The sequence below is a fragment of the Mus caroli genome, unplaced genomic scaffold (assembly GCF_978045245.1).
Source record: "Mus caroli unplaced genomic scaffold, Mus_caroli_1 scaffold_10, whole genome shotgun sequence".
Lineage (NCBI taxonomy): Eukaryota > Metazoa > Chordata > Mammalia > Rodentia > Muridae > Mus > Mus caroli.
Window position 1 is genome coordinate 30,276,325 of NW_028227265.1, and position 20,575 is coordinate 30,296,899.

The 20,575-nt window shown below is 36.3% G+C and overlaps 1 protein-coding gene across 3 annotated transcripts in view; it reads left to right on the top strand.

The window, feature by feature from the left end:
* The window catches only part of Cdh8 (cadherin 8), a 395,795-nt gene that overhangs the window by 188,539 nt on the left and 186,681 nt on the right, over positions 1-20,575 (top strand). The window lies entirely within an intron of this gene.

A 20,575-nucleotide genomic window follows, 5' to 3' on the forward strand; every position in this document is an offset into this window, starting at 1 on the left:
TCAGTTGTTAATAAAAAATACTCCTAACTGCATGTATCTTTCTTTTCTACCCTGCGGTTTCTGTCTTCACTTTACCGTTCAGAATCATTCAGCCTACCTGTGTTATTTTTCTTTGGTTCATAAATTTCTTACCACTATTGAGAGAAATTCTGTGAGTTGCCATTATGCCACTCATTAGTCAGATTAAAAATTAAATTTTTCTTTGTGCTTTTCAAAATAAATTAAAAGAGCAAAATATGCATTTAAAAGAAGTATACTTATACACAAGCAGTCCATAGCTACAGTAGTAAGCATAAATTTGGAAACAGGAAAGTACTTGTAAAGTGCATTAACTTTGAATCCTATGGTTAGATAATTTTCTCCAGGGAAAAAGAAAGTCCTTCATAAAGTTTATCTTATTTGAACCTTTAGATAGTCCTGGATGAAATAGAATAAAATATCATTTAAAGAGAAAGAGTATATAGACATCCCTTATAACTCTTCAAACCTATCAAAAGCCTAGAGGTAGAGTTGGGAGAAGCTAAAACTCATACTTATGTCTCCATTTTCATAACCACTATAAAAATGTTAGATTTCTCTGATTTCTTTCCTTTATATTTCAATCCCTCTGCCTTTTTTTTTTATATTCCCAACTTCCTTCCTTCCTTCCTTCCTTCTTTCCTCTCTTTCTTCTCTTCACTTTTTTTTTCCTTTCTTTGTTTTACATGGTCTAACATAGCCCAGGCTTATTGATAAAACCTTAAGTTTTGGATGCTGGCCTTGAACTTCTAATATTTTTTCCCTCACTTCCCAAGTACTAGAATTATAAGGCTGAACTACTACTATACTCAGGTACATTGAAGTTCACTTGTGACAGGTGACAGTTTTGTTAAAAGAGCTTCTATAAGACAGAATTGTCTTGGCTTCAAAATTAAATTGAATAATGTCCTGTGTTGGTTCTTAGCTCTTGCTCACTTGGACATTTTTGTACATAATTTCCAGTAAAATAAATATATGAAGCCAGGATTTCCCATTGAGCATTAACTATATACAGCTACTGAATTAATCATGGTGAGGTAAAAAATATTTTAAAATTATTCTCAGCTTGCAATTATCTCATAATCTATTTCAGCAGGGAGATTTTTTTAAAAACATAAATATAATAAGCATGACAATGTGGTTTAAGTACTTTATATCTGAAGAATAAACTGTCATGAGATATAGATAACTAAAACTCCTTACTTCAGTAGAAGTTTTATCGATATATATGCTCTTTGTTTAATTAAATGTGCTCAACTACATTTATTATTTATATTTTTAGCCAGTATAATAGGAATCCATATCACATCCATTTAGGCTTTATAATTTATAATTTGACTAACATAAAATTGTCAGATATGTATTTTAATAAGGTAATTCTAGTCTTAATTAGGACAATTCTTTGCAGAAAAATGCTACTCAAGCCATTCACACAATAGTTGCTAAGTAAATATTGAGTAGATAAGGACAACATTTTTATCTCCAAAAGCTACAATGAAATTTAAAATAGGCCCAAATTCAATCATCAACAAAGAATAAATTAAAACTATATACATAAAATAGGAAAGTACTTGTAAAGTGTATTGATTAGGGAGTCAATAATTCATAGCCCTTCCTCAGGCAACAAGGACTGCTATTACAAACATCTAATTTAGGACTTACATGGCCTTGAAGAGATAGCTTTTGAGTGAAATTTACACATAACTGTAAATTTATACATTATTACACTTGATTATGTTCAATTTTTAAAAAGTAGTTTGTTTTCCCATGGAATCTAATTCTTATTGTTTCTATAAAACTTTTCCTCTCCTAAACAAAACAATACAAAACAAACAAAACAAAAACCCTGATGATAAACAATGAGAGAGGAGGGAAAAGATTATGTAGACATGGAAAAAAATAAACACTATAAGAAACTTGCAGTTCTACTTTTATCAACATATAGAAATGTTGTCAATGTTCTTAGAATAAAGACAATCAATATGTGCATGAAAGGGATATTCATTAGATTGGCTTAAAGGAAACAGAACAGGCATCTACCAATAGCTGCTGACCTACTGTGCCAACTGAGGGTGTATAACAGCTCAGTCTACATTACCATGCACTTAGCAGCCCTGTCTGGATTTGAGAGGCCAACAGAGGTATAGGTCTCTGGTCTGTATTGAATGAAGATGGTTTCAGATGCACAGAGAATGAAAGGAGCTCTATTGGGAATAGTAAGTTGACAACAGTGTTGATAAACTTGCCTACACAACATCAATCCAGGCAAGTGGAGCAAAAGTTTTTCTTTCTCCAAATTCTTTTTATTTGAGCTGCCACTTGGAAGTGCTGCCCACCGTGATGAGTGTCTTCCCAAATCAATTATGCTTTTAAAGAACAATTTTTTACTTGTATGCCCTGAACTTCTCTGTAAGTTAAGGACCTGAGCCAGACAAGTTGAAATCTAAAGGGAACACTGACAAAAATATGTTTGGTGGTGACTAGAAGATGTGGATCACTTGAAGACTCTGAGCAAAAGACAATGAAATAGAGTTAGGAATAAATTCTGTTAAATGGGGTTTAGGACTGAAAGATCAAACTAGTCAGGAAGCTTGATTGGCAGCAAAGTGCTTCATATCAGATGCCCATCAGTTAGAGAAGAGAAAACAGAAAGGAAGAAAAGACTAAACAAGATAGTTAGGTCTCCATGTTAGATGAATCCATAGGGATGCTTGGGGTGTCTAAGAAATCTCATATTGCACAGATACGCCAATATCTCTAGCAGATATGCCCATATCTCTACCATATACCCTATGTTGAGCTATGGACTTTTATGTATCTAGAACATTCTTACTACAGCTGAAGAACAAAGTCATGTCTTATAAAACAAGTGAGTATAAGGCTGAGCAGTGACATGCCGGGTCAGAAAAGGTTGAGTCATTAGTAGCTCCCATGCATCAAAAATATCAAGAATGTTCTCAAATGACCCATCCAGCAGGTCCAGTTATTTGTGGGTCTCAAGGGGACTCCTCCTGAAACCAAATTGGGGGGGGGGGGTGAGAGAGAAACGGAAACCAAGCACAGAAAAGACACAGAGTCAATCTGAATCTTGTCAAGGCCTCATTGTGTTCAGCAAAACTTACAGATTTTATATAAAAAGGGGAAATAACCCTTATGCAGAAGGGCAGGGGAGGGGGCAGTGGTAATTTTCCTTGGTGACTACAAGGAGAGGTATGATATCTAAAAGTACATCTTGTGGTTATGACATCTGCTGTTTGAGTCAGTCAGGTCTGGAGTCATCTTGTAGTAATTCTGAAACAGTCTGTTGGTGACCTTCATCTGGACTTAGTCAGCTTGAGGAGGGGGTCCATCTGGGAACAGTCCGTTGGTGACCTTTGTCTGGACTTAGTCACCTTGGGGAGGAGGTCCAACTTTATGTCCTAAGACTTGGTAGTTCATTTGGATTATTATAAAGAATTTAGTTTTGGCTCCCAATACTCAAACGTTTATCCATATTTAACATTCTAGAAACAGTAAAGAAATGTCCAGGAATGAAGAGAGACTTCTTAGAGACTTTTTAGTTGTCACCTTGACACATCTAGGAAGTTGAAGAATTGCCTGTAGGCCTGTCTTTGGGGGTATTTCTGACTGCTGATTGACATAGAAGGGCTAAGCTAACTTTGAGTGCTAGCATGCTTAGACAAGTGGGCCTAGGCTGTAAAGGAAAGGTAGGTAAACATGAGCCTGAAGGCAAGTCAACATTCACAGCATTCATCCATGTTTTCTGACTTCAGGTTCATGCCTTGAAATTCTCCTCTGACTTTCTTTCATGATGGATTAGGATCTGAAAATTGTAAAATGAAATAAACCTATTCCTCTCCAATTTTGTATGGTTCACTATTTTATCACAACAGAAAACCCAACTAGAATACCATTCTCACAGAAATGTCTCTGTACATGTTTGGTTTGTCGATTTCAGAAAGTGGCACAGCAGAATTCAATAACAAAATGTTATCAGTTATACAAGGTCAGACTTTCCATTTTCACAAGGACCTGGCCATGCCAGTAAGGATCAGACCTATAGGTAAAGTGATCAATAATTTGACAGAGAACCACTCACTCAACAGGTTCTGCAATACAACTATGTTAAGGATCTTTATGAAATGTAGACTGTTCCTTGAGAACTGTCAGCAAATTCTTGGTATAAGGAAGTTTTCAGTACATTAAAAAACTCTAAAGCACAATAGGCAGAAAACAACTGTTATCTCATCTTGTCCTCCAAATAGTTAAGAACAGAACTTTTGATTTTGGAATAGATAAATTTTGCTTTCCTGTTCTTATTATACTCTCACATAATGAAATCATGTGCTGCTGTCATAGTGGGTGATCTGCATCAAAAAGGTTCTTCCCTTATTCCAGACATCAAGATCACCAAGAGACACAAAATTTGTTCGTTAATTCCTTTTTGGAGCTTGAATAAATTGATAATTATTGTTTTCATTAACTTTTCATATTTTAAATAGTTTCTCATATTGGAAGGTTGAGAAAAATAAGGACATTTTGTTGTGTTGGTTCACGTATCTGTCAACCTAAAACATTGTACCTAACATAATTCTGGAATTAGGGAGAGAGAATGAGAGAGAGAGAGAGAGAGAGAGAGAGAGAGAGAGAGAGAGAATATTACTACTGAAAGAGTAATTGGATCAAAAATTACAGAATTCAGAGGATAAGACTATAGTTTATAGCTTTCAAACTCAGATATAATTTATTATCTTTATTCTTTCCCATGTGAACACTTTTAGTGTCAATCATACTTTGTTTGATATTTGATTATAATTTTTAACAATCTTGGCATTTTCAAATCTATACCTTCAATACCTAGGTCATTTAATAGCCATTATTCCTGTTCTAAAAATAATAAAAAACTTAAAATCACAGAAGCTCCTTGCTCAATTCACTTAAAGATCATAGAAAAGTTTCAAGTCGAGAGAAAATAAGGAATAAATATTGGGAGATATCCCACTTCCTGAGGGGTACTTACTGTCAGGTCTGCTAATAATGACAGCACTAACAATGCCGCCGAGGAACGCAATGCATTTTTTCACATTCTAGATCGAACTGAACTTTGTATTATTTTTCCTTTTATTGAAAATAGTTTTCATTCTCATATAATATACCCTGATTATGGTTTTCCCCCTCCCTCCTCTCTTCCCTATTCCTCTCCTTTTTCCCTCCCATCGAAATCAACTACCTCTCTGTCTGCACACTTAAAACGTTGCAGATGGAAATGCTTTTGTCTTCATCTTGCACATGACAAGTTTGTTCATAAAGAAGAAGATAAGAAGCTCGCCAGCACTTAGGTAAAACTAGTCTAATAGTAAGAAGAGGGAAATGAAAACAAGTATATGCAAAGCCATTCCTTAATCTAACATTTATTGCATTTTTGACATGGTGGCACATGTGTTCACCTCATCAAATATATGTTCAATTATTCCACCCAGTGTTTTGTCAGCATCACCGACAAAAATCTGTGGGGCTTCATGCCATTTCTTGCTCAAGGTGTTTGAAGCCATATCAAAAGTGAACTGGTGTGAATCTGAAGTCCAGATTTGAATTCTCTTAAGTCAATACATGACATCCATCCATGTGGTATATTTCATATTAGTCGAGGTCACTGGCTTGGAAAGGGACCTACTAAACTTGAAAGTAGGTCCAGATTTCCTTTATTACTAGGTCTAGGAGGGAGAGAGTTGGATAAGACATGAGTGTAAGCAATTGTAAAATGCACCATCATTTTTGTGAATAGCTTTTATTATGGTACTTCAAAGGACTCAAAATAGCTTATTTGTAGTCTAAAAATATTGCCTTTTTTTCTCTTTTTTTTCTCTCCACCACCCTGAATACCATATGTTTGCTTATAACATTTTAGGCACAGCCAGGAAAAAAAGCAGCGTTTCCTTCAGAAGCTCTAATTTGAAGCCAGCAGTGAGAAAACAGTTACAGTGAGTCCTAAGCGACTGAAGACAGAATGTGTAAATGAAACGCTGGGCGAGTAACTAGTAAATGCTTAATTATCTGAGGAAACTGGGGTGAAGTTTCAGGACAGTCCAAGCTTTGCTCCTGGCAAGCTTGAGTATGAAAAACGACCTGCTTAAAAATAAACCAACTTAATTCATTGACTCTCTTTTTTTTTCTCTTCTTCTTCTTATCCTTCTTAAAACTAAGACCATCTTTCTTCATTGGATACAAATAAGATTTGTCTCAGTGGAACCTGTAAAAAGGATCAGAGTAAAATATACCCCTGAGGGGTGGGGACCATGTAATGAATGGCTCCCTTTTAGAAAAATCAAGATAATAATGGAGTCTTCATGGAATGCTGTAACAGAATTGAAGCAGTTTAATGCCTTCAGAGTCAAAGTGATAAATTACAAACACACGGGGCACAGAGTCTCTTTTTAATCAGGATTGCATAGGTTAACATAGTACAGACAGGATCAGCTTCATGTATGTCTTTGAAAAGGAATATTTAGAGATTTTCAAGCAGGCCAAACTTGCTGGACTATGCATAAAAGGCTAGGAATGACTCCTTATTTCACATTCATTGGTATTTATTCCCTGTCCATATGCTAAATTATGCTCTAGATACTCATGGTGAGGCATTGTGCCAAACCAATACCGATTGTACATTAAATATATATTGTATAATTAGAAGATATTAAATTAGAAGATAGTCTATAACTATCTAGAGTAACAGAACACAGTGCATGCATGCACGCACATGCGCGCGCGGGCACATACACACACACACACAAAACAGGAAATAGAGCTCATTTTATAGCAATGAACTGGTTTTCTATATACACACATTTGTGTTTTAAAAAAAGGAAAAGAGGGTATTTTCTTAAAGTCCTCAGAGAAAGAGTTCTAAAAACGTGATGGCAGTATAACAAGTGGCACATTTGTGCTTAGGAAAACTGCTAATAAGGTTTTGCCCAAATACCAAAGCAGTTGGTATTTTGTTATGATACAGGCCTGAATATAAGAGTTCATGAATGGGGACTGAACAAGAATGTGTTTCAGGCCAGCCAAGGCTCAATAGCAACTCCACAAGTAGATAATTTCTCTCAAATAGACAATTTCAAGTAATTTATTTATATAGTCAATGGTGATTAGAAGAAATAATGGCATTTGTGGTTCCAACATTATATAGTTATCAAAGACATTTATGAATGAGTAAAGTAAGACATTAAAATCTTAACAAGGAGAGAAGAGAGGAAAAAAAAAAAGAAGGCAAGAAAAGGAAGAAGACCTAGGCAACTCCTCAATTTATTTCCTCTCTGATAGCTTTATGCTGGGTCAAGTTGTCAGTTAAATCTAAATCTAGAATCCTAAAAGTTTAGAACATGTCTCTTGTGCTTCTCGGTGAATATAAGTATCTGATTATTTGGAAACTGTAGCTATGATATGGTTCATTGCACTCTAGCAAACCAAAGATTCCTATATAGGTTGTACATAAGATTAGACCAAATAACTATGCTTTTTTACAAGGCAGATGTTTCTCAAATCCAGGAACCATGATGTATGACTCACAACAGTGATATAAATAACTCTGTGCATAGCAAACTAGAAAACTAGTTGTGGTAATCATAAGTAATAAACACGCAGTCCTGCTTTGTGCCACTTTTACAACTTTCTTTGAAACTCTGAAATGGCTGTTGATGTCCTTGGTATATATGAAAGACAAATAAAAACTCTAAAAAATATATTTTCAAATGTTTTAGGACCATAGACATGAAATCTGTGGTTCCTATTAATATCTCTTTAGTTTCAACCTATAACTAATTGCAAATAAGGAAACTGTATAGAAGGATTAAGAGGAGGCAAAGAATCTGGGGCCAGGCTGTGGAGAAAATAGAAAGTAGGTGCTCTAAAGATGTCAATAATCACATTTCAATTATTGTTGCCTTTCAAATAAGTAATACATGCATATTTATTACCTCTACATTCAGATGCCTGGTTGTGTGAGGTATAGACTGAGAGCACACTGTCACAGACTATATAACTAGCACAGATCTTTACAGATATCATCTTAGATGACAAGGCTTGTGTACATATTTTCTGTAGAGTGAAAAAATGTTATAAAAATAATAAAGTGGTAAGATGAACGACTCGCTGTAGCTATCATTGTTTGTATGATGGGATTGAAGATTGTGAACAGAAAGTATAAATTTAACAGAACATCTTTGAGTAACAGTCTCAACCATTTAGTTGTATCTGGAAACTGTTTTAGGAATCTGTTCTTTTGGGGAATCCCAAACTGGGGCTATGTCCAAAGAATTGTATCAACAGAATCACTCCTTCACTCTTTAAAAATACTTTCAGACTTTGTGGTTTAATAGAACATTCTCGGTATAATAACTGTAAATGATTCCTCTCATAGGTATGCAATTATGCCTATACACATAAATAATGAGACTTTTCAACTTCATGCTGTGTGTGATATGTGTATGTATGTATGTATGTATGTATGTATGTATGTATGTATTAGTCTATGTATCATTTTACGTCCTGGTAACTTTACTTGTGCACTTGGAGGCCATAGGATGAAATTAAATGCCATACTCAATTGGTCCATCTCTTACTAACTCTAGACAGAGACTCTCGTGCATGGAAGCTAGAACTCACTGTACTTCAACTAGGCTGCCAGAGATCAATTTATAGTGAGTCTCTCAATGCCACCAGCTCTGTTCCCAGTCCTATGGTTATAAGCATATGAAACCACACCAGGCATTTAAAGCATAGATTTTTAATGGGAACGGAATTCATGTCATTATGCCTTAACAGAAAACACTGAACCATTCCACAACTCCCTACACCAGTTAAAAAAAAAAAAAAGTAGAGGAAAAGGTATTTTTCAGACATCTTGGTACCTGATGTCCTGTTGAGAATTTGTGGTTAACATTTAATTAAAAATTCAGAATGGTAATATGATTTATTATAAACTTTCCGTTTATAAGAACATGAGAATCAGAAATCTGGAACTCAACAAATTTGAGATTTTGATTTTTAAAAGGTTAACAAGTGTTGTAGAAGTTGACAAACACACACACACACACACACACACACAAACATGTATAACTTAAAGTATGTTTGTAATTGCTTGGAAGGTATATGTATGCCACATAAATAGATAAGGATGCATATATAAAATATAAATTTGGAGAATTTTTGTCAAAGTTGTTCTGTGTGAAAGATCACCAATGGAACTTCCCCTTCCATCCTATTAATTTTAATATTACTGCAGTGGTATGGTCTCTTTTATCAGGCACATTTGTCCTGACACCTGATTCACTTGAAACAGAAATTTGAGATGGCTTAATTGCAATGAACATAGTTTTGCACAGTTATATTAAATAATCCAATGGAATTCAAGTTTTGTTTCCCTGCTTTCATTCTCATCAGACTATAAGTTAACTGTTCAGACACAAATAGAAATAATAGAAAGCAATATGTGCCAGACCTTGAGCAGTAAACATAGATAAAGCACTTGGTAATTGCACAGGCTGGAGTGAGTCTTTGCCGGTCCTCAGGTCCTGTTTTGCCAAATGGGGTCAAGGAAATAAGTGGCCTCAAAAACTTTTCACAATCGAGTTTTCTCTGTCTTTGGAATTCACACAGAACATTTGAATTCAGATGTGACTGAGTACAAAAATTAACACCTTTAGCAATCAAATTTTGCTAGATGTAAAAATTCACAAGTTCAAGAATTAAAACAGTAATAGTCTGGCTCAAGGACTATTAATAATAGGTATTGAAAAATATTTACAAATTCAGTACGTCTCAGTGCTTATCTTTATTTTATAACTTCTAGAGTTAGTTTCCAATAGTTAAAAGGGCATTCCTCTATCCTCCTTCTTGTTCTATTTCCTCATTCTAAAATATTGCAACAATTAAATATTTGAATCACCACAGTATAGTCTATTTTGAGATGACATCATTTTCTATGAGATTTGAAAATATCATCAGGGGAAAATCACGGTTGAAAACAAAATTTGCATTATTTCTGTCACATCAAAACTTACCATGAAGTTCCAACACTATGGAAACTAGTTATTTATGATTTTCACCTAAAGCAATTGGAAAAAAATAGAAGAATGAATATGCTTGTATGTTCCAAATAAAAAGCTGAGATTCCATGGAATTGCTATATTTGAGAGAATGGACTTCAGAGGATGGTAATATAAGTAATATAATTGAACAAAGAAGATATGTGAGATCTTCATTGTGGATTTTGGAAAGAGAGTAAAGCTTAACTTCTGCATGTACATTTCATAGTATCATTGGTATATGAGATATATGTACTTGATCCTACATTTTTATTTCTTAAGATTGAATGACTATAGGTATATTTTAGGACCCTAAATGTATTCTAATGGAATTGTCAGAGCATGCAACAGATAGGTTCCACTCTAGACTCTGAGACCTTGTACTTTTCAAAATTAATCTTTACTTAAGGTGTGAACTCAGATCACACACTTAGATATTGTGTCTTTCAGTATTGGCCACACTGACATAAAAAAATATTGACTATTAGCTTTAGGAAGAACTCATTTTGGAAACTGTGTTTTATTTACCTTTAACATTTTTTCAGAGATCTCTACTTTGAGTAACCTGTTAATTTATTATGTAGTTGAGGGTGATTTCTAACTTATGATGCCATTTCTTCTACCTCCTAAGTGCTGGGATTACATAGTCAAGGCCACCATAGTTTAAGTGATGCCAGGCATTGAACTCAGGATCCTTATCATGGTAGGTAAGCACTCTACACACTTAGGTAAATTCCAGCCCTTGTTCATCATTCTTATACAGATTACCCATTTAATTTGGTAAGATATCCATAATGTAGTGAGCCTGAGTATTCAGTCTTTATTTCACATACTGCTTCAGTACAGGAAACTGTGTAATCCAAGATCAACATTTTGGCATGAGGCAAGGATCTATGTTGCTACACCATGAGCATCGCACACAGCAAGACAGGGTGAGGGGTAAAGGCAAATAGGAGCTGAGAGAGTAAAGGCAAAAAAAAAAAAAAAAAAAAAAAAAAGGCAAAGGGGTAAAGGCAAATTCAGCTGAGAGACAAGTGGTATTTCTAAGTGATGGCTTACCCAGTCACCCTGAGTACTTCTTGATTCTGCATATTTCCCTCACCATTTGTGTCCTCTCATTGGCACTCTTCTTTTAACTGACTGATAATACCTGTATTGGAGACAGTTTACCTCCCTTTTTGATGCAACCATTTCAATAAATGTCAAGGTACCGAATTTTTACTTGTGCAAATATTTATATAAGAGAGAGAATAAGCACACCAGTAATTTAATTCTAAGGTATTCAGAATGTTTCACATGCATAAATTAATTATGCCCTGTAGCTCCCTGTTAAGTAGGGCAATGTCGCTAAAGCTCTTGAGTATTATCTGCTCAGAGTTTTCTATCACAAAGGTGATAAAGTGGGAAATATTAGCTTAAACCTCCTTTTCTTCTTGGAAGAGGTCTGGAAGTAAGTATTAGATGGATTTATGTTTATATGAAACTTCTGTCTTAGTCCATCTGTGCTGCTATTACAGAATGCCACATACACCTGGCAGTGTATAAAGAGTAGCCTTTTCCTCAAGTACAGGAAACTGTGTAATCCAAGATCAACATTCTGGCATGAGGCAAGGATCTATGTTGCTACACCATGAGCATCGCACACAGCAAGACAGGGTGAGGGGTAAAGGCAAATAGGAGCAAAAGTTTTCTCTCTTTAAGAAAGAAACAACTGTGATTACAGCATTAATCAATTTAGGATGGCAAAGCCCTCATGGCCGAATCATTTCTTAAACACTGCACCACTAAATACTCTTGTAACTGCAATGAAATTTCAGCTTGACTTTTGGAAGAGTTAAACATTTAAACTATAGCAATTTTTTGAAGAGAGGGAAATGCTCTGTGTCAACATTGAAAAGTCTAAAATTGTACATGGCTTATATGTCAGGCATTCTACAAACCGAGTCCACATCAATAGAAAAGTCAATTCAGCTTGTGTTTCTTCTTGTACAAGTAGAAGGCAATTGAGGAAAGCCTTTGATGATTGGATAAGAAAGAGCTGGGACAAAGGCAGAAGGGGAGTTATTATTTCGTGAAGGCTGGTGAGAGGAAGAAAGCTATTATAATGCTGTTTCTACAAATGGTGCAAGGATCAGTGAGATGTGGCTTTGGTATAGTCACTATGTCTGAAGTACACATCTAGGAGAGACTGGTTGATGGCATTCTGAGTTTAGAACTATGTATGCTTTTCCAATACAGAAGGGTGGAAACCACTCACCAAGAATCTAAAGCCATTAAACTGCATAGGGAGGTAGGAAAGGCAGTAGTCATTTGATGTGTGGTAGGAAGATGGCAAGAAGATCTTTAAAGCCTCACAGATTAAATTTGATAGAGTTGGGCCAGAAAAGTAGATTTAAAATTAAGAAGAAAATTACATATGGAAAACCATCAGGTTTGATTAATCCTGTGATAACATGTGATATATTCTTTCAGCTTGCAAAAGGGGAAGTTTGGATTTCAGCTCAGTAATGACTTAGTCCTTTAAATATTTGAATGTAAGCAGGCATAGTACTCTGACCTAATTTGTTTTTTGTTTTGTTTTGTTTTGCTTTGCTTTGTTGTTGTTTTTGTTTTTCTGAATCATCATCCCTTGTCACAGTGGCTGTTTCATTAAAGATGCTCTCTCAGTATCACAGATTCTAATCACACAGTCTAAAGTTACACAAGGTTGAAGAACAAAAGTGGGCAGATAAAAGTAACATGACTTTCTATCTAGATTCTAAGAAATTAGAGTAAAATTTGAAGGCTTTGACAGACTTAGCACATGATGATGAATCAGTAAGAAAAGGAAAAACTTAGCTCATTTGTCAGTTCCCTGTTTCCTTCCCTTAGATCATTTTGCATATGAAGGCAATTTATACTATAAGTTAACCCCTATTATCACCTTGTTGTAGCAGGTGATTTGCATCTACAAAGACTATAAGTCTTAAAACATTTTGTGCCTCTAAACACATAAACCATCAACAAAAACTAAAGTTCAAGGTCTGAAAACATCAAATGTTTAGATAAGCAACTATGAAAAGAATAATGTACAAAGTTATCCAGAATGAATGGCATTCTCTTATATTTGGACTCTTTATTGGATACTTGCCAATTATCCCAGGAACAAAAAGGGATAAATATTTTTTTAAAGGAAATATGCAGTAGCTAGTCATCTCTGCAATCTGCCTCTATCTATAATATATATTTAGGTGTTTTATTTGTGTTCTCATGAAATGTACATATTAGTGATGGATAGATTAGCTCAAAATGGAGAGGGAGGGAGGGAGGGAGAGAGGGAGGGAGAGAGAGAGAGAGACAGAGACAGAGAGAGAGAGAGACAGAGACAGAGAGAGAGAGAGAGCTCATTAGGTGGGAAAACATGTGGATTCCAACATTGTTTGGTGGAGATGATAGTTTGAATACATTTAACATGCTGTATTTTAGGAAGGTAGCAAATTCTCTTTTCAGTACACTCATACCTACTTATTTTATTTCATTCCATTGTCAATTTAGAAACAAACATCACAGAAATCATGACTAAAACATAAGTGGGAACAAGGATGGAGTAAATCTCCCTGTTGGTCAAGTACTTAGTAGAGAAGATTCGGGCTCCAAGTACATTTTCCAATAAACATGAAAAAAGACAACTTCTAAACATATCAGTGTGCTTCTCTAGTGGTAGCACAGAGAAAGTAGATGAGGAAAGATTATGGGCATGCCCTCACTAGTAGTCTATCTAAGTTGATCAGCCTCATGTGGAAGGAAATTAGACAACTGCTGCTAAGCTCTACTTGCCATAGGCAGTGTCAAATAAGTTCAAACACTATCTAAGGAGCAATGTTACATTTGGCAACATATGTGCTTGTGTTGACCTTCATTGCTTTGTCTGTATCACCTGGACTCTCATTTATGAAACAATCATGTGAAGACAGAGATTCCCTTGTGAGGGAGCATTTTATGCTGATTTGCACATATAAAGCAAGGAGTGACTACAGGTTTCTCCGAAATGGATGGCTTTGGTTTTCTGTATTCTGAGGAGAAACTAAGAAAATATAAACTTATAAACCCCAGACTTTTTTTTAATTACTATTAAAACAAACAACTACAAGTTTTCCAGACCTAGAGTGTTCACCAGCTTGAAGAAGTTTGTTGCAGATAAATCCCTGGCAAGATTCTTCAACAAGTATTATTTTGACCAAAGGGAATGGGACTAGTAAGGATGTATTGAACTTAAACAAATTGACATTTTAGAGAAGAGTGGGCTTCCTTGTTCATTTTATCTTCGGCCCGTACAAACAACCTGAATTCCTAAACCATTTATCTTCACTTAGATGTCTTGGAACAAAGTCTCTGGAAGAAGTATTTGTATGAGAGCAGAGAGAGAACCGAACTTGGTGTGTGGAAAAATTGATCCGAGTCAGTGAGCCAGAAAGAGTCCACTTTCAAAAAAGCAGAGAAATTAAAGTAACATGAACCATGTATTATAAATTTAATTTTAATATAATTCATAATCTACTTAATGTATTGGAAGAAAAGGCACTCTGATGGGTTTGACATTGTTCTCTAAGGGACTGATACACTGTTCTTCCTAACTCCTTGCACAGTAATGCTGCTAACTACCACATGTATCACATTTTCTTTTCTTTTTCTTTCTTTCTTTTTTTCCACTAATTTTGCCTCTGGCTTCTCTCAGGAAGGTCAAACTCCAACCCTTGTAGTCTACAAGTCTGATTCTATTAGTCCGGGAAGGATGTGCATCCCTTCCCATTTACTTGCCTCTTTGCCATGTGTGGTAATCTTAGCAGGAATGCAATATCTAGAAAAATCCTAGAAAAACAAATAATAAATCATAGTAAAAATTCATTGATGTAACTGAAACAATTGATAATAATTGGCTTTTACAGGATATATTTGTATAATAAATATACAATATATACATATCCCTTTTCTTTTCTGCTAGTCATGTAGTACAATGCATTTAACAGATAAAATGGTTCACAGAAGTATCCAATGACTGGTATGGAGGCCATGAGGCTTCATGAAGCTCTATCAGTTGTAATACACTCTTCTGCTTTCTCACAGGATGGTAGAGTTTATTTAGAGAGTCCCCTTGCCTCTTTTTGTCACTGCCTCCTTGGTAGGTGAGGCCATGTTTGATATGTAGTAGATGCTCCATGAACACTTGTAAACCGATGAGGTTCTTCCTTGTGAGTTTTTAATCACACTTCCCCTTCTCTTCCTTTTAAAGTAGATCTGGCATGTTTTTTGCTGTGCTTTCACTCCCAATGGATGGGAGATGAAAGACGTTGACTACCAAGTACCAACATTATTTTAAAAACATACATCCATCTCACACCAGTCAGAATGGCTAAGATCAAAAATTCAGGTGACAGCAGATGCTGGCGAGGATGTGGAGAAAGAGGAACACTCCTCCATTGTTGGTGGGATTGCAAGCTTGTACAACCACTCTGGAAATCAGTCTGGTGGTTCCTCAGAAAATTGGACATAGTACTACCGGAGGATCCCGCAATACCTCTCCTGGGCATATATCCAGAAGATGTCCCAACCGGTAAGAAGGACACATGCTCCACTATAGCAGCCTTATTTATAATAGCCAGAAGCTGGAAAGAACCCATATGCCCCTCAACAGAGGAAAGGATACAAAAAATGTGGTACATTTACACAATGGAGTACTACTCAGGTATTAAAAAGAATGAATTTATGAAATTCCTAGGCAAATGGTTGTACCTGGAGGGCATCATCCTGAGTGAGGTAACATAATCACAAAAGAACTCAAATGATATGTACTCACTGATAAGTGGATATTAGCCCAGAAACTTAGTATAGCGAGATATAAGATAAAATTTGCAAAACACATGAAACTGAAGAAGAACGAAGACCAAAGTGTGGACACTTTGCTCCTTCTTAGAATTGGAAACAATCACCCATGGAAGGATTACAGAGACAAAGGTTGGAGCTGAGACAAAAGGATAGACCATCTAGAGACTGTCATATTCAGGGATCCATCCCATAATTAGCCTCCAAACAATGACAGCATTGCATACACTAGCAAGCGTTTGCTGCAAGGACCCTGATATAGCTGTCTCTTGTGAGACTAGGCCGAGGCCTAGCAAACACAGAAGTGGATGCTCACAGTCAGGTATTGGATGGATCACAGGGCCCCCAATGGAGGAGCTAAAGAAAGTATCCAAGGAGCTAAAGAGACCTGCAACCCTGTAGGTGCAACATTATGAACTAACCAGTACCCCAGAGCTCTTGACTCTAGCTGCATATGTATCAAAAGATGGCCTAGTCGGCCATCACTGCAAAGAGAGGCCCATTGGACACGCAAACTTTATATGCCCCAGTACAGGGGAATGCCAGGGCCAAAAAGTGGGAAAGGGTGGTTAGGGAAGTGGGGGGGGGTGTGGAGGACTTTTGGGATAGCATTGGAAATGTAATTGAGGAAAATATGTAATAAAAAAACCATACGAAACAAAGAAAGAATACAATAACTAATCCCAGTGATGACAGGAAAGAGGGAAAGGAGGGGTGGTGTGGTTGAACAAAAATGAAGGATATCCTTCAGAAAGACACTGATCTGACTAGGTGAAAATAACACAGCATCATTGTCAGGAAAGAGGCAGATTGAGAAGTGGGTTAGGTAATTCTATTCTGAAGGACAATGTGAAGAGGAGGAGGGAGGTCACTGTGTTGGACAAAAGGGACCCTGTACTCTTAAAGAAGACTGTGGGAGGGTTTCAGAGCAGAGTTTGTAGAATGCAACAAAAGGCTCCTAGATTGAAATGAACGGAGTAGTGAGGAGATCGTTTTAGGTCAGGGTACCTCTGGATTGTAAAGAATCAGGTTGTCAAAAATCTGACTGACTCTAGCATGTTAACTCCATTTAGTATTTGACTAGAACCTGGGTAGTGGAGTGGAGCAGCACAGTATTTTTAGCTCATTCCTATTACTAATTTCCTATTTAGGGCAAGCATGGCAAGTGGTTAGCTCACCTATGACACTTTGGTTGAAGCTTCAGTAAGAAACAAAACATCCTTTAAAAAAACCTATCTAACTGCAGTCCTGTGAGAAAGCAGTGGAGCCGGATTGTTTTCCCAAAATGTTAGTCTTTTGTAAATATCATGCATATTGTAACATGATCTCATAATGGTATGGATGGGCTAATTACTATGTTTTCAATTACTAGCCATAACTTTTCAGGTTTAATTTTCCTTTCTAGTTATTAAAAATAGGAACTATATCTTAATGACTGTCTTCATATTACAGGAATAAAAATCAGAGTCACAAGATGTTAAGAACATTTCCTGTTGATTTATATAACACTGTAGATTAAAAAAAGAAAGGCAGAAACCAAGACCAATGTGAGATACTAAATTTAGGCCCTTAAAACACCATGTCCTACTTGTCTCTATTGGCAGGCTGTGATCAATATATTGTGAAGTGTCTGATTAATATCTAAGACCACGCAATTCCTTTGAACCATGAGAGTAACAAATTGGTTAAAGTCTGTTTTCAGTGTCTGTTTTACTTTATGAATTGTTTTTTATTAGATATTTTATTCATTTACATTTCAAGTGCTATCCCCTTTCCTAGTTTCCTCTCAGAAAGTCACTTATACCGCCCCACTCCCCAATCTACCCACTCCTGCTTCCTGGCCCTGACATTCCCCTGTAATTGTGGGGATTGGAAAGATGGCTCAGCACTGCACATCATGGCCCTCAAACTTCCTTCACCCTAGTCCTATGGCATATGATGTATCTTTGGCACCAGATATACAAATAGTGCACATACATATATTCAGGCCAAACACCCACATTTGTAACAGAAAATAAATAAATCTTTATAAAGATTAAATTTTGTAGATAAATCCTTTTATCCCTAGTCTTCCTTGGTCATTTATCTAAAGGGATGCTTGATTTATTAAAGGCTATTTCTACATCTAGTGAGATGACAATATTTTTTTTTTTTGTCTTTTGGTTAGTAGAAGAATAGTGTTTGCTCATTTAAAATTTCCTAGTCATAGTTTTGGGATAGATAGATAGATAGATAGATAGATAGATAGATAGATAGATAGATAGATAGATAGTATGGGACCTACCCTTGGTCTCTCCCAATACAGAACCACAAGATGAATGTGTAAGCTTTATTTGAGCACATATGGACATTGATGCCAATTTTGCATTAGAATGAGAATAAGTAATGGGCTAAGCCAGTGCAGAAGACCATAACAATGAGTATATGACGATTATGCTGGTATTTCCACCTAGAATGTTCTCTTCCGTTACAAGCCTACTAAGGTATTCGTAGCTACAGGTCCCTTTTGAGCCAATTTAGTGAGGCAAAATGAAGGAAAGGATCAAACTCAAAAGTCTCCTGAGCCTTACCAATCACACTTATTTCCCAGTCCTTCCATGCCTGCTCTCCAGTCCTAGTGACCTCAGTCACCAACAAAAGGAAAAGAAAAAAAAAGTCCAATCTGTGTTGTCTATATATTTATTGAAGCATGGTTAAACTCCCAGTTTCTTGCCTCCTAAAGAAAACTGAGTCCTTCTCTTTATGTTCCAATCAGTCTCATGTTAACATAAATTTAGGCAGGATAATTAACCCCTAGAGTCCCTGAACACAAAATATTTTAGACCTAAATTTCTACTTCATTTTTTTCTAACACTTGTTTTAGCTGTTCTTGTTCTTGTTTTTCTTGATCTTTTTCGTGTTGTTCTTGTTCTCATTCTCATCCTCGTTCTCCTCTTCCACCTACTCCTCTTCCTCCTCCTCCTCTTCTTCCACCACCTCCTCCTCTTCCTCCTCCTCCTCCTCCTCCTCCTCCTTCTTCTTCTTCTTCTTCTTCTTCTTCTTCTTCTTCTTCTTCTTCTTCTTCTTCTTCTTCTTCTTCTTCTTCTCTCATTTACCTAAAGATCTCTAACTTTCACAAATATAAAACATATTGCAAACTTAGAAGTCCAACAAGTTTTGTAAACTCAGCTATTTTAGAAGTTCAATCTCTGAAAATCCTAAGTCTCCTTTAAAATCTAAGACTTGTTTTAAAAATTCAATTCTCTCAGTCATAGGCTCCTATAAAATCAAAAGTAAGTTAAATATTTTCTTACCTCAAGAGTGAAACCAGGGTGTAGCCACAATCTCATTAAAATAAAGCTATTCTCCCACACTATAATTAATTTAATGTCCAATATCTGGAATACACTGGTGGACTGGGCTCCTCCAAAAGGTGGTCACTTTTCAGACATGCTCTCTTCTGCACACAGAGCATGTCTTCTATGTTCAGGCAGGCTTTACCACATGGCTGCAGCTCTTCTTGACAGTCACCGGATGGTACTGACATATCCAAAATGCTATGGCCTTTTACTAAAACTGGGCTTAGCTTTCACCAATAGTCTCTCCTGGGCTCTCTCCTGACCTTTTTAATTCTGGGTTTTCAACTGCTAGTGAGTATTTACCTTCTCCACTGCACTCTCTTGGCCTCTCAGAATACCAAACCTGGGCTGCTATAAGCCTTTCATGCCTTCAAAACAGTGCCACTTTGGTAAATTGTTTACGACCAAGTGTGGTGGCTTCATGAGGTACAGCCATGACTGCTTCTGAAATAGAGCTTCTGTACATTGACTCTCCAAAAAAAATTTCCCAGAAGATTTCACCTCAGTGATGGTGGTGCTTTCTTAATCACCACTATTTCTCAGGTCCTGCTGAAGAGCATTGATTATCCAGAAAAGCAAAGATTCCACTTTAGTGGTTCTGGTCTTTTGTTAATCACATCCAATTCTTCAGCTCCAGCTGACCAGACAGCACATATTTTTCATATATATATATATATATATATATATATATATATATATATATATACACACACACACATATATATCCCCACCGAGTATTTTCTTCCTTCTGAAATTTGGCATGCCAATCTTATATGCATTGCCCACAATTCTTATCTTCTAATCTCCTACTGAACAGCCCACTTAGCTCTCAGCACTCAATGGCTTTTGCAGCTCAATGTCCAAAATTTCTTCTAAGATCCTACCTAAAATATAGTGGTCAGGTCTGGCTCAGCAATACCCTGATACTGGGACAAAGTATATATTAATCAGGGTTCTCTAAATAAACAAAATTTATATCATATATGTGCATGTATATACATATATATATACAAACACACACACACACACACACACACACACACACACGTGTATTTATGTATCTATTACCCTATGTGGTCCAGTTGGCCCACTTGTCTCACAATGGCTGTCAACCAAGGAAATATCCAAGAGTTAGATGTTTCTCATTCCCAAGGGTGGGTATCTCAGCTCATCTTCAAAATCCTGAAGAACAGGCTATAATGCCAGTGAAGGAATGGACTAGCCAGTAAAGAGAACACAGGAAACAAGCAAGCTTCCCCCTTCCACCTCCTTTAC